The sequence below is a fragment of the Falco cherrug genome, chromosome 2, assembly GCF_023634085.1.
Source record: "Falco cherrug isolate bFalChe1 chromosome 2, bFalChe1.pri, whole genome shotgun sequence".
NCBI lineage: Eukaryota > Metazoa > Chordata > Aves > Falconiformes > Falconidae > Falco > Falco cherrug.
In genome coordinates this window covers 21,376,218-21,390,507 of record NC_073698.1, presented here as the reverse complement: position 1 = coordinate 21,390,507, position 14,290 = coordinate 21,376,218, and the positions used below count along the sequence as shown (strand labels likewise).

Sequence of the window (14,290 nt, the reverse complement as noted above, 5' to 3'; positions counted from 1 at the left end):
CTTCCATGAAGATGCTACAGTAAAACATGATGACCACATAAGGATGTCTCCTACTTTTCTGAGTAAACAACTGTTTGACGCGCCTCTCAGTAAATGACCTCCATGACTTCTCAGAGTTAGAAAACATTTGAAAAAAAATCAGTGCTTTGACTATACTGTTCCAAGGCCAAATAAAGCCAGTACAGTGAGTCCAATAAGGTTGGCAGTTATGGCACAGAAGATCTGATCCTGCAAGCCTGCATTCCTGTGAAAGTAAGCACTGTGTGACTCCACTTGTACATGTGTACTTGTAAGACTGGGTTAATCTTTTCCTGAGATTATGAATATATGTAACTTTTCATTCCTACTTTATTTTCCTAGAATTGTAGAATAGTTTGGGTTGGAAGTGACCTTTAAAGGTCATCTAGTCCACTGCCCCTGTCATGAACAGGGACATCTTTTATCCCTCCTGGCAGGAGCAGCTGAGTGAACTGGGGTTGTTTAGTCTGGAGAAAATGAGGCTCAGGGGGGACCTTATTGCTCTCTACAACTACCTGAAAGGAGGTTGTAGGCAGATGGGGGTTGGTCTCTTTTTCCCAGGTAAGAAGTGACAGGAAACAGCCTCAAGTTGACCAGGGCAGGTTTAGATTGGGTATTCCTTCATGGAAAGGGTAGTGAAGCATTGGAACAGGCTGCCCAGGGAGATGGTGGAATCACTATCCCTGGAAGCATTCAAAAACTGTGTAGTTGCTTAGAGGCATGGTTTAGTGGTGGACTTGACAGTCCTGGATTAACAGCTGTAATTGATGATCTCAAAGGTCTTTTCCAGCCTAAATGGTTGTATAGTTCTATGTTCTTCAACTAGACCAGGCTACTCAGAGCCCATCCAACCTGGCCTTGAATGTTTTCAGGGATGGGGCATCTACCACCTGTTCAAGTATTTTACCACACTCATCGTAAAAAAATTTCTTCCTTATGTCTAGTCCAAATCTTCTAGTTTAAAACCATTACCCCTTGTCCTATTGCAACAGGTCCTGCTAAAATGTTTGTCCCCATCTTTTTACCAGCTCCTTTTAGGTGCTGAAGGGCCACAAGCAGGTCTCCTCAGAGCCTTCTCTTCTCCAGGCTGAACGACTCACAACTGTCTCAGCCTGTCTTCACAGGAGAAGTGCTCCATCCCTCTGATAATTTTTGGGGCCCTCCTCTGGACCTGCTCCAACAGGTCCATGTCTTTCATGTGCTGAGCACTCCAGAGCTGAACACAGCTCTCCTGGTAAGGTCTTAGGAGAGCAGAGAGTAGAGGGGGAGAGTCACCTCCCTTGACCTGCTGGCCACACTTCTTTTGATGGCACCCAGGATATGGTTGGCCTTCTGGGCTGTGACCACATGCCAGCTCATGTCCAGCTTTTCAACTAGCAGTATCCCCAGGCCCTTCTGCACTGGGCTGCTCTCAATCCCTTCATTCCCCAGCCTGCTCTGACCCAGGTACAGGACCTTGCACTTGTCCTTGTTGAACCTCATGAAATTCACTTGGGCTCACTTCTTGAACTTGTCCAGGTCCCTCTGGATGGCATCCCATCCCTCAGGCATGTCAACTGCACCACTCAGCTTGGTATCATCTGCAAACTTGTTGAGGGTGCACCTAGCCCGCTATGTCGTTGATGAAGATATTAAAGAGAACTGGTCCCAGTACGGGTCCCTGAGAGACACCACTTGTCACCGATCTCCATCTGGACATTGAGCTGTTGACCATTACCCTCTGGATGTGACCCAACCAATTCCTCATCCACTGAACAGTCCACCCATCAAATCTGTCTCTCTACAATCTAGAGCGAAGGATGTTGTGGGGAAACCACGTCCAAAGCCTCGCAGAAGCCCAGACAGATGACAGCCATAGCTCCTCCCTTGTCCACTGATGTAGCCACTCCATCATAGAAGGCCACTAGCTTGGTCAGGCAGGACTTGCCCTTGGTGAAGTCATGTTGGCTGTCTTCGGTCAGGTTCCTGTCCTCTATGTGCCTCAGCATAGCTTCTAGAAGGATCTCATCCATGATCTTCCCAGCCACAGAGGTGAGGCTGACAGGTCAGTAGTTCCCATGGTCCTCCTTTCTACCATTTTTCCAGTCACAAGGGACATCATCTGACTGCTATGACTTTTCAAATATCATGGAGAATGGCTTAGCAGCTACAACAGCCAGCTCCCTCAGGACTCCGGGACACATCTCATCATGTCTCTTAAACTTACAGATGTTCAGGTTTCTTTTCTTGAGGGAAACAAGAGTTAGGGGAGCAATGGCTACAGGTCTTATTACAGTCTATAAAGACACAGAAGCATTGAGGTTGCATAGGGGACAGCCTGTGAAAATGGGGCATAGAACACAGATGGTGCTGGCACGTAACCAAACAGCTTTTTCACATTAAGGAAGAAACCTTCTGATGCCTCTGGTGTACAGAAAAGGAGTCTTGCCGTGAATGCCTGCCCTCGAGTTCAAGTTTGACTTTGGAAAGGTGAAAGGGGAACTGAAATTAAATTAGGAAGTGATTGGAGGTTGTGGAGCAGAGGAAGAATAGGAAAGGTAAGAAATGAAGGAAAAAAGGCCCCAACCCACAAGCATAAAAGCAGGAAAAGGCAAATCTTTAACCTGTCAAGGAATTAATGTCATGAAAGTCAAAAAAGCAACCTAGAGGACTCTGTGGGCTTAATTGGCCTTGGTTCTCCGTAGGTGTCTGCTTTCAGCCCTGCTTTTGGAATGCATGTTAACCTTTAAAAGGCAATAGGAGTGTATTGGCTTTTCGTTTAGTCTGAAAGCAGTCTAATTCACCAGCAACATCGCTAGACCTTGTAAGAGAGTAAACCATAGGCAGAGCATGCACTAGTTACACAGGAAAAAGAGATTGTTGGCATTTATTTATGGTCCGAAACCCAGAATTTCAAACCATGTTCTCTCTTTATGAGGAAGCTGGATTCCCGTTGACACAAGCTGAGCAAAACTAAGCTGGAATTGTAGAGGCGGATAGTGAGCAGCAGGCACACACCATTGCTGGCCAATTCCCACTCATATTCACTGATTTCCCAGCAGCTTGCTGTTTTGAGGTCAGGCAAGTGGGGAGCGCGATCAGGATGTAGCAAGAAGAATATGATTACCTAAAGCTACGGATCTTGGTCTTCTGCCTTCTGGCTTTTAGTTGTTTGCCAGCAAGTCCAAAGGAAAAGAAGGACAAAACAACAGGGCTGAGACCTCAGTCTTGGTATATGCCTAATTTCTGTTTTGTTTTGTAAAATTATTTTCTTTGGAATGGCTCCTAAAATTAGATCTTCTTGCAAACAGGAAAGATGAGTTTCACAGCATGTTCCAACAACCCTGTATATCTTAAGGACATGGAAGTATTAGTATTCAACAGTAAACTCTTGAAAGCTCTTATTGAATGTCACAAAATACAAAACAGTAATGACTCATTAAATCTTCTTCCCTGATCAGTTTCTGCACAGTAATGGAAACACAGCAGTTGCTTAGTCAAGCCTTGGCACAAAATTCTGGTTTGACATACCTACTGTAAATCTTTCAAAAGCTGACCGATTTTTCTTTCTAAAGTATCCCATGTTGCATCACAAGTACTGAAATTCCTCATTTAAAGGTGGAATAATTGCTTCCTACCTGGATGACGCTGTCTTCCATATTTCTTCCGTGCACTTGGATGCTCTAAGTATGAGTTTCACTGAGTTAAACTAAATGAACTATAATGAAAAAAATTGAAAAACAGCATCTATTTTCCCCTGTCAAGTCCATTACTTGGTCAATGGTTATATTACATCATCCCAATTTTTGTAGCTTAGTTCAAGGACCCCATTTTCAAAGGGTTATTGCTCCTGGGAGTTGCCTGCATTAGGACACATACTCCATTTCAGTAAGGCTAATGTCAATACCTACATCTCCCTTAACTGAATCTCAAGTTAGTCTATTATTTATGTGACTATAAAATATAATATGCAAACCCGTATGGTTTTAATGAATCAAAATTAATTAAAAATTATTTAGAATGAAAAAAATAACTTTTATGCACTTTCTTCCAAGTGCATCTGGCTATTTCTTTGTAGACAAATTTAGAGGAAAAGTTATAGCAGCACAAGATACAGCTTAATATGAGAACTGTACTTTCAACTTAAGCATGCCAAGGCTAATACCTCTCAAAAATGAAGTTTCTCTGCCAGTAATAAAAAACATCACCATCATCTTGCGAAAATAAAGAAAAGTTGTCTGATAATATCATAAGAAAACAGTGCACAAATGAATCCAGAGACACATACTATGAGGGTGACTGTTTAAGAGGCAAGTATACATACATAGGAACTGCATTAAAGAAAAATTGGATGGAATGAAGCAGTTGTACATAAAGCACCCCATTTATCTAGTAATTATGAAGCTTTTCTAAAAACATCTTCAGTGGCACCATGTTGCAATTTGGAGACTGTAAAATAATGGAGTAATTAGTTGTAATCTGATTTTAAAATTAACTTTTTTTCTTGACTCTCTTCTGCTTATTGCTTAAATGCATTAATGAAAATGTCACTTTGGAAGGTCTATCATTTTGTCTCAAACCACTTGGGAATGTCTCAAAATGGGCTGGGCTTCGCTGGCAGTTTGTAACATCTCTTAACCTCTAAAAAATAAGTCGCAAATGCACATTGTAATGCATGGAAACATCCTGAACACTTCAACAACAGCAGAGCTACTCTGAAATAATTACTCAAGGATGTGGTAGGGTCTGCTTTTGCTGGCAACATTCTTTCTTGGGACAATAATGTTCTTGACATTTACATACATACATATACTGACAGTCCTAATGTGTGAAGCACTAGCAGTTGTTACAAGAGGGCTACTAACAGAAGTATGGGACTTTTGTATGGCATGTGTAAAACTGCTGCAGGATTTTTTCTTTTTAAAAATAATTCCTTTTGGAAAAATAAAAATATGATTAAGTATTTTTTTCTGATATCAACAAGGTGTGAAGTGTTAATAAGGTATAGTTAGTTAGCTTAAAAATTAAACTCTCAAATCTATAACACATTCTGTATGATCAAGGAAATATCTTTTTAAAAGCTGCTTACATTTATAGCTAAATTTTCTGGAGGGCACAACGTTTATTGGATTCCCCTCCCAGATGTCTGCACTGGTAAGGGATAGGAGCTCTTCATTACCTGACCACTTCATGGTTGAGTTCTCAGTTGTGGAGGTGAAAAAAAGCCCACTGAACCACTTTCCTATTTCCCTTTCTGTCAGCTCTCAGGAAGGAGCTCTCATCATAAGTGACACAGCTGGTCTTACTGTGCTTGGCTGGAATGAACAGGAGTCACAGTGAAAGGATAAAATCCCATTGATGCCAATGGAGTCAATATTTCATGAAGAGCCACTTGGTGGTGGAATAGAGAAACCAAGAAGTCAGATCATAAATACTCACTACCCTCAACTAAGCATAGCTCACCTACAGGGAATGAATTTTCTAAAGATAAAACAGTCTTAAAATGACCTTAAAGAATCCTGAGCCGCTGCAGTAATGGATTCTTAGACTTTTTGTGTGTTTTACATTAGATGATCACTGGATAGAAAAAAAAAATCATAATTAGATTCTGTGGATATATTTATTTGTCCATAGATAAAGGTATCAATTTATCCATGTATAATCCTGTATTTAAATTACTTTATCCACAAACTTACTACAGTCTTGTAACTCAGCTTGGATAGTGAGTTGGGTTTCTTACTTGTTCCACTGCTGAATCTGAGTGCCTAAATTTCAAGTATTACAACTTCAGAACCGAAGAACCCAAGAAACCAACCAGGACTGTGTTCCTTTAATGACTTCTTTGTTAAGAACTCCATGAAAGAAAAGCACAAACAATATAAGGTTTTTATCCTCTCTTATGCCTCAGGCTGTGGGCAATCTGATGATCCAAGATTAGAAGAAAAGAGAGATTGTGCTGTTTTCCTGATACAAATGTGCCGGTTTTTAAGCTTTAAGAAAGAAGTTAAATTACAAAATTTAATGGAATGGTGCAGAGCAGTACAGAAAAATCAGAAAAACCCTCAGAACAAGAATTGCTGGAGTCAATGGTACAACTGTAAAGGATAGTATACATGTGAATACAAGGATGGAAGGCTGACGCACAATTATTAGAACTAGTACAAAAAAGTCTGAATTTGATGCTATGCAGAAGGTTTTGAAGAAAGAAGAGTCAGAAAATTGATAGCAATGAAAACATCAAGACTGTACTTTGAAATTCTCAAAGTCTTTAGTGAGTATAAGACAGCTATGGATTTTTACCAACTTATAAGGAAAAAAACACTTCTTTTAGGTAAATATGATGGTGTCATGACTTTCCTGAAAGGATAAAGTTCTAGCATGGCCAGGGCCTCCAAGCTAATTACTAGCCAGGAAGCACTCATTACCTTGTGCCTGATATCAAACAGGAGCCAGTAATTGGCAGCATTTGCTAATCCTAGTTACAAGGTTATATAAACTATGATTAACAATTTAGATGAATTTATGCAATATAGGGTTACAAGTGAAAAGCTTTACTCTGGGATTTGATCATCTCCCAGCACACTGCGTGGCCTTGTTTCTTATGATGAATTTTCATTCCTTCAGAGCTTAACCAAACATGGCATAGTCGATAAGTGCACGGTTCCTCTACAAAAAAAAAAAAAAAAAAGTAGTTGCCTATACTAAGGAGTATAGGTGATCCCCCGTGCACTCTTCAAAATGAAGAGAGAGAAACAGGCAGTGCTAGGACATAATTACTCTGATCAGTTTTAGAGGTCTTTGGCTTAGGGGTGATCTCTGTGCACAAGCACAATTACAAAACCTGATCTGAATAACAGATGTTTTCAGTTCCCAAGGTTTTGTTAACAGAACTTGTTTTATGTAAGCGATATAAAAGAAATGTTCAAAGTTCTAAGACAAACGCACTTACATGTTCTCTTAAAAAGAGAATTAAACAGTAGCCAGTTTTATTGGTACTCTGAAAAGACTATGAGATTTAAAACATTTATAACCTACTCAGAAACACAGCAGACATGATTATTACAGTGTAGTTACCTGTTTACTAGTTCTCCATCCATCCTAAATATTAAGGTGTTTTTGCCTGTTTGTCCACTGTCACTCAATACAGTTGTTGAAGGAATGAAAACTAAAGATCGGAACTGAGATATGATTAAAATAGAAGCTTCTCTCAAGACTGACAGCTGTGATAAAGATGGTAAGCAGAGCTAATTCAAAAGAGGTCTCTGTGATGACCTCAATTTTATGATGTGCTGACTCTTCAGGTAATTAAAAACGGCCAAAGCTCCTCTGAATCTGATTGAATCTGGCACATCACAGATGTTTCCAGCACGGCCATCTTTTTCAAACGACTTTAATGATATTACAAAATAACTTACTGTATTATAAATTTTTACTGTCATATAATAACAGTATTTGCATCACTGTTGTAAAAAATCTGGTTAGTATTTTCATAAAATTACCCTCCAGGTTAAAATTTGCCATGCCTTTCTTTTATATATCTCAGGCTAATTTTTCTTTAATATGCAGAGGCACAGAAAGATTTCAAGCTAACTGGAATTCTTTGGTACATGCTGTTCATAGTGTCCACTTGTCCTGCATGAAAAGAAACACTCAAGTTAAGAGGGCTTTGCTGACAAGCAGGTCATACCCCTCCCCTCTGGTGATTCATTAGTACAGTGGCTGAACGCGCCAGATTCCTCACAACTGAAGTATCACAACTGCACACACAGGCTGAGGGACAGGAAAAAAAGTGTGAGTAGTGACAGTGCACATGTACAATATATCTTGGAAGAATTACTGTTGTTAGGAAATCCCTTTTTTCTTCCAGTGTTTGCCACATGCACGTCCTTACGGTGGGTGACTCCTGTTTCATGCCTCCCCCGCCAGCTCCGTTGATATACGTGCAGACAGGCGAAAGATAATGTAAGGGATGCTCTACCCAGCTCAGCATTACATCTTAGACCAGTGACAGCACAATCATAGATGTACAAATAGAGCTCCAGGTGGTCATCTGCAAGGTGTCTATAACTGTGACAATCATTAAAGAAGTTTTCACGGCAGCTTGCGCTCTGGTAGAGTATGCTGTAATCACTGATGACAAGTTCACTTTAGCAATCTCACTGAGCAGTCTGACATTGTCAGGTACTCAGTTCAACAGCGTAGGTGTAGAAATCATTGCGAGTTTGGTCTTTGCACTTCTGACATAAGCAGCCACAGAAAATACATAAATGACTGCCCCATACAGGCAGCAGAAGTAACTCTCTATTGATTTTAATGTGTTCAGTGACATCTCTGAAAAACTGAGGCTTTAGGAAGAGTATCAGCCACCTGACTGGCTTAAGTCACTTATGACAGTGGGCAGAAACCTGGCCAGTGTTCAGGGAGACCTTACCTGGCAAAAAGGACACTGACATCAGTGCATGGATCTCCCCTCCTCCTGTTATGGAGGTATCTCTCTGTTGCTCACCAGTTTCAGAGGCCAGCAGTCCTCTGCAACAGGACACATGCTGTAGGTGCTCAGGAGAGCAGCTCTGACTGCCAATACATCCATGTGCAAACAGGCTCACTAGGAGACCCGAGCCTCTGTTGCCACTGGACACCAAGTGTCCCTCCTACCTCAGGAGCGAAACCCCTTCCGTGAGAGCAGTACAGAGTCCCTCTGAAGACTCAGAATGAGAGAAGGCAGGATGACCTCATCTGCAGAGGTAAGTCTATCTCCTGTGGTCATATGGTCCGTAGGTAAGACGATATCTATGCCCTGCAGGTTCATAACTAAACTGCAATGAACAAGATTTTGCAAGAAAATGGGTCCACACAAATAGCTCATAACATAAGACAGGGAAAAGAGACTGTGCTTGGAAAATTCTTTTTGCTTTAGGATTAATATTCTCAAGTAAAATCACTGCTTAAAAGACCAGATGTGAAGCAGTACCCAAACCTTTGCTAATAAGGTATTTTTAAATACCTGAGTGAGAAACGCTTCTGAAAAGGTGATAAACATGATGCCCTGTATCATCTGATCCTTCTAAACTATGCCTTTTCACAGATTTGAAAAGATTTGAGTCCATCAGATGAATGGAAAGAAATTTGTTAAGCTTCTAAAAAAAAGTATTTGATGATGTTCTTAGTTAACCTGAATACAGTAAGGTACATGAGTGCAAATTTATATCTAGCAAATTAATGCCAGGGCTCATAGAACTGCATTGAAGTAGAAATATCTCACTAGTCAGGGAGCAGAGATGCTTTACAAACACTGAATCATAACTGCAGACTTACTTTTCCATTACATAATTCATTCTCTTCTGACTGGGCTTTTGATTTGCATAATGAATGCAAATAAAAATCACCGTACTTCAGCTAGACAGTATTTTCAGGCAATTAGCATGTAAGCATTAGTATTACTAGTATGATTAAGCAATGATCTAGCAATTATTTTTATCCTGGTTGCCTTTTATACATCTATTTCTAGATTTCCTTCATAATTCTTATGCATAGGGCCATAAAACCCCACAACTTCAGTTTTCAGCCCTTCTGTCTTATTACAGTTTAACCCTACCAAACACTTCAAAAGAAAATCATATTATCAATGGAGAATGGAAAGGATGAAAGTAAGCCTTCATAAAGAATCAGAGAGAAGTAGAAGCCATAAGAAAAGTTGAGTTATTGCATGCTACAGAAAAGAAGTGAAAAATAAAGAGGATATACTTATTCTGAATACATAGATAGGGAGGTCTACCAGCAACCCATCAGTACAGTAACCTACCTCAACCAAATACCTAGAAGGCAATAACCTGAGGGCATAATTATACAATATTCTATAACATTAAGTCAAAAGCTAGAAAATACATTCTGGTATGTTTTTAAGTGCCGGGCATAGGTATTTTATTAAAATATGAAGCAATGCTTCTGAAATTATATATTTAAGGTTTTTGTGAATGCCAATATCGTGCATTTGTTTAAAATACATGTTTCCCTGGGAAATACTGAAAGCTTTTCAGAATATACCCATACGCTGTTAAATACACCCATATATATACACACACACACATCTAAAATCATACCCTGACAAAAGCTGACTCTCTGAAACAGTGACATCATTCCTGCTATAGTGCTTTTCAGATCCAAGAAGGGTGGAATGATGTGGGCCACTTTGGAACACAGATGTAAACTCTCAGTTGAAGTACTGGCAAAATACCACAAAAGGTACTAAAAGTGATTTCCTACAGGATCTGTGCTCAGAAGGCACAGTGCTGGCTGTCAGACATCCATATACAGCAAATATGAGAACGAAGCCAGTACTCATTCATGAGCATTATATTCATTATGCAGGGTATACAGTTAGTTAATAAATGGAAAGATGACGCATCTGTAAGCACATTTCTCTAAATCTGGGAAATGCGAATGCTCAGTTCAGAAACATTCTTCTGAGACTGAAGAGGTTTGCTCATCCATTGTTTTCCCTTAGAAAACTGCAAGCCATGTGGATCACAGAAGTGAACAGTATCGAAATGACAAAACCATGTATGAATTGTGTGTTTTTCAGGGATATAAAATATAGGAGGAATAGAATAATATGCTAAATAATATTCTAAAGTGCTATAAATTATCAGAAAAACATGTTGCCATCAGACTGGAAATAGGTCTAAATGGAGACACTGGTTTTCATATAGAGACTGTTACTTGGTAACTGGGGATATAAAAGGGTACGTGTGCTGTCATGAAACTCCAGATAGTATCAGAAGAGGTTACTTCCAGTACCTAATATGGAACCTGGGGAGAAGCTGGCTTTTACGGAATTGGTATGAATATCTCTGTCTACAGCAGCCAGTTCCATTAGTTGCCGTTACGGATTTCTCACCTACATTTTGAGTCACAAGAGACACCTGAAAACAAGCTTCTATAATTCAGTTTGAATTCCTTCTTTTGGAAAGCAAGGTACCTGTTTTCATTAAAACTTTGCCATGATCCAGTCAGAGGTGGCAGCTAAACTTTAGAAAATCCCCAGAAGGTCTGACCAAGGCAAGTTCCCATCATGCCAAATGCACATCCAAGTACAATAGCTGTGGCCACTTTCATGAAGAACCACAGAAAAGGTAATGCTTTCTAACTTTTTATAATATTCTAAATAATATATATATAATATATTCTAATAGATGCTTTAATATGTATAATGCTATGTTACATACAATACAATCCTATTGATTCTGCTATTCAGCAAGGAGTTTTGAAGCATCCATCCCCTCCTCATCTTGAGGGGAATGAAAAGTGTATCTGTTATCTCTATTTACCAGACTACAAAATAGTTCAGCAGGAGTAAAAAGCTGTATTGGGGCAAAGTCTCTGTTGAACGTCAGTCTTTGCACAACCGAGTAATCTGGCAAGAAACAGAGCAAACAGAGCAGATAACCTAGTGGTCAGGACATTCATCTGGTTCTTCCTCCAGGATTACTTTTTAAATCCTAACTGGACCCCCCTGGTCTCCTCCTACTCTTGGCTGAATGCCCTAAGCACAGGAATAACTTGTGCTTCCTCTTGCTTGCTCTCCTGAGGTCCTGTGACGACACCGATGAACAGGTTCAGCCAAAGGAGAGGGAACGTGACCCAGTAGGTCGGCACTTGCTGTCACAAAGGCATTCCTGCACCTAGCAGCTGTGTAGGCACCTGACTGTATCAGGCAACTGAACTGCACAGAGAAGTAGGAGTCCAGACGTACTTCTGTTCTAACTAATTACAACTTGCTAATTTTAACCAGGTACCCCCTCAGCAGTGTTTGTGTGTGGAGGATATTTCCTGGATATATCCAAATTTTCCCATTGACGGTAAACATGTCATTGAGATGTTTGTCAGACACTGTTTTTAGGTCTCCACTAAGTCCTAAGTTTTAACAAATTTTGTAAATGGAAACCAGGTATCTTACTTAGATATAAGAACTCCAGGAAAGAAATTAAAAAGCAAGCAATGTTATTTTAAACCCAGAAAAGCTTCAATTTTGAAATGTAATTTTTTTTTTTTGTTATAACTCTTTCTACCAGCTGGAAGTAGGTGCAAGACATCTCCTTTTCTTTACGGGTGAGTCATGAATTCAATCTATTAGGCTGAAAAGGACTCTATATGCTTCCTTCAAATTACGGAATGAAAAGACCGTTACTGACCACAGTATAATTGCATTGCTCTGTCTCCATTACTTAGCTATAAAAAGATACGTTCTAACACACTTATCTGTTTCCAGAAAAGCAGTCTATCTTGAAATTCAGCATTTGGACAGGAAAGCCAGCAGAATGTGTAATTCAGAAGGCCATTTGTGTCAGCTTTGTTTGCAATCCTGCCCTAAATCTGAATGTCAGAGAATGAATGTGGCCTCTGTTCATATGACACAAGCTGAAAAGTTATGAGCATTAACAGCTTTCCAGTCAGCTCCTTGAAACATGCAACTACATTTGAAGTGGATGGGTTTTCTTGAAGCAGTTTTCCCTATATTTAATGCTGCACACCATAATGCTTTATATCACATTCACCCAGCATATCACATTCCTATGGCACAGCACAACCACTGAAGGAAAAATAGAGGAAAAATAGCAGAAGATTAATAGATGGTGAAAGTGTGGAGATAAGGCTTGAGGTGAGCAAATAGGTTATATTACCTGTAACTGGGTACTTGCTACCTTAATCTGGAAATGAAGCATATTGAACTTCAAAATAAAAGAAATACTTAAAATTGCATTTTAAATTTTCATATTGAATTGCTTTTCAGTTGGTAGATTCCTGTATTTAACAGTATGAAATGAAACAGAATATTTATAAAGCATTACAAAATAGCTATTCATTGGTAAACTTGTCTGAGCTCCTTCATAACAGCATATGCATTAATTTTGTTTACCCTGACGTTTAAGATTACCCTTGGAAGTAACCTTTTTCCAGCACAAACTTTGTAAATTGATCTTTTCTGCCTACATCTTAACTTTGCGTCTGCACTGCAGACAAAAGCATTTACTTCCCGATCCTCCCCAGAAGCCCTCCATGAAATCACTGCCATCTCTGCTTTCAGACTTGACACTGATTATGGGTAGTAAAGACAGAAAAAACCCATATTAAAAACATTAAAGGAATGAGGCATTTTGAACTACTCTAGGTAAGAGCCTGCTAGGGCATGAGCGAGTGGCGCACACATCGCACAGCTTCATGCCCTGATATTCAGCATTTTTCTTAGGGTTAAGCTAACCCCGTTTCTAGTGCAGGTGTTTAGCAGCTCTGGGGTTTTTTGAAATACTAATGTCAGTTGCAATTGTCAGTGTTGATGTGGCCACATACACACTTCCTTGACATCGTAATAATTATTAGCCAACTTCTGTAAACTCTGGAAGAATCTGTACTCCCCACTGTTTTAAGTTAACTAAAGACAGAATTGAATGGGATTTTAGTAGTTACACCTGAGCTCTGCTAACACATAGCAACATTCTAGATCAAAATATGTGTTCATAGTTGACATGGTAAAAATCACTAAAGAGATAAGCCACAGGGTAAACTCATCCATGCAGGAGAGCTTTATGAATGCTGTGAATTAGTCTTAGTGTTTTCCTTCAAATGATACCCTATTTCAAGAACAGGTGAAAAATTTATAATAATGATAGATGTATGTAGTCTGAAAAACTGTAATTGTTTTTAAACAAGTGCAGGTAAGAACTTGACACATAACATAGCATGATGGATGTAGAACAAAACTTAAGTTTTAAGCCTATTAAAATGTTCTTAATTGATGATACATTTGAAGCAAAGTAACAACCACTGAAAATAATTAATATGTATCCAATTAAAATTTGCAGAGACTGCCTTGACTTTGTAATTACAGAATTCAAAGTCTACTTTATCAAAATTGAGATAATCACAGGAAATGACAAATTTCTAACATAATGAATCCAGTCTCTACAAAACCAGACAATCTGTTCAGTACAATGCAGAATCCTTACATATTGGTCAAAGTCTGTCACATCCAAATTCTATCACAGTAGAAGGAACACTTTTTTGAAAGTGGACATCAACATGTAAAACCCAAGCTCATTCTGTCTTCAAATGCAAGCACAAGGTATCTTGCTGTAAGTAAATCTTGAATATCAAGGAGAAAATTAAAAGAAGTGTCTTAATAGTCTCCCTCTCATTTGAATTTTCAAATCGAGAATGGCAGTCACCAGGATACAGTGTTCTTGATAGCTTTAATCATCGTCCACTACTCTCTAATAGTTATCCCTACTGGAGAAGA

At 39.3% G+C, this 14,290-nt stretch overlaps 1 protein-coding gene across 7 annotated transcripts in view; it reads right to left on the bottom strand.

The window, feature by feature from the left end:
• The window catches only part of SGCG (sarcoglycan gamma), a 138,833-nt gene that overhangs the window by 11,278 nt on the left and 113,265 nt on the right, over nucleotides 1–14,290 (bottom strand). The window lies entirely within an intron of this gene.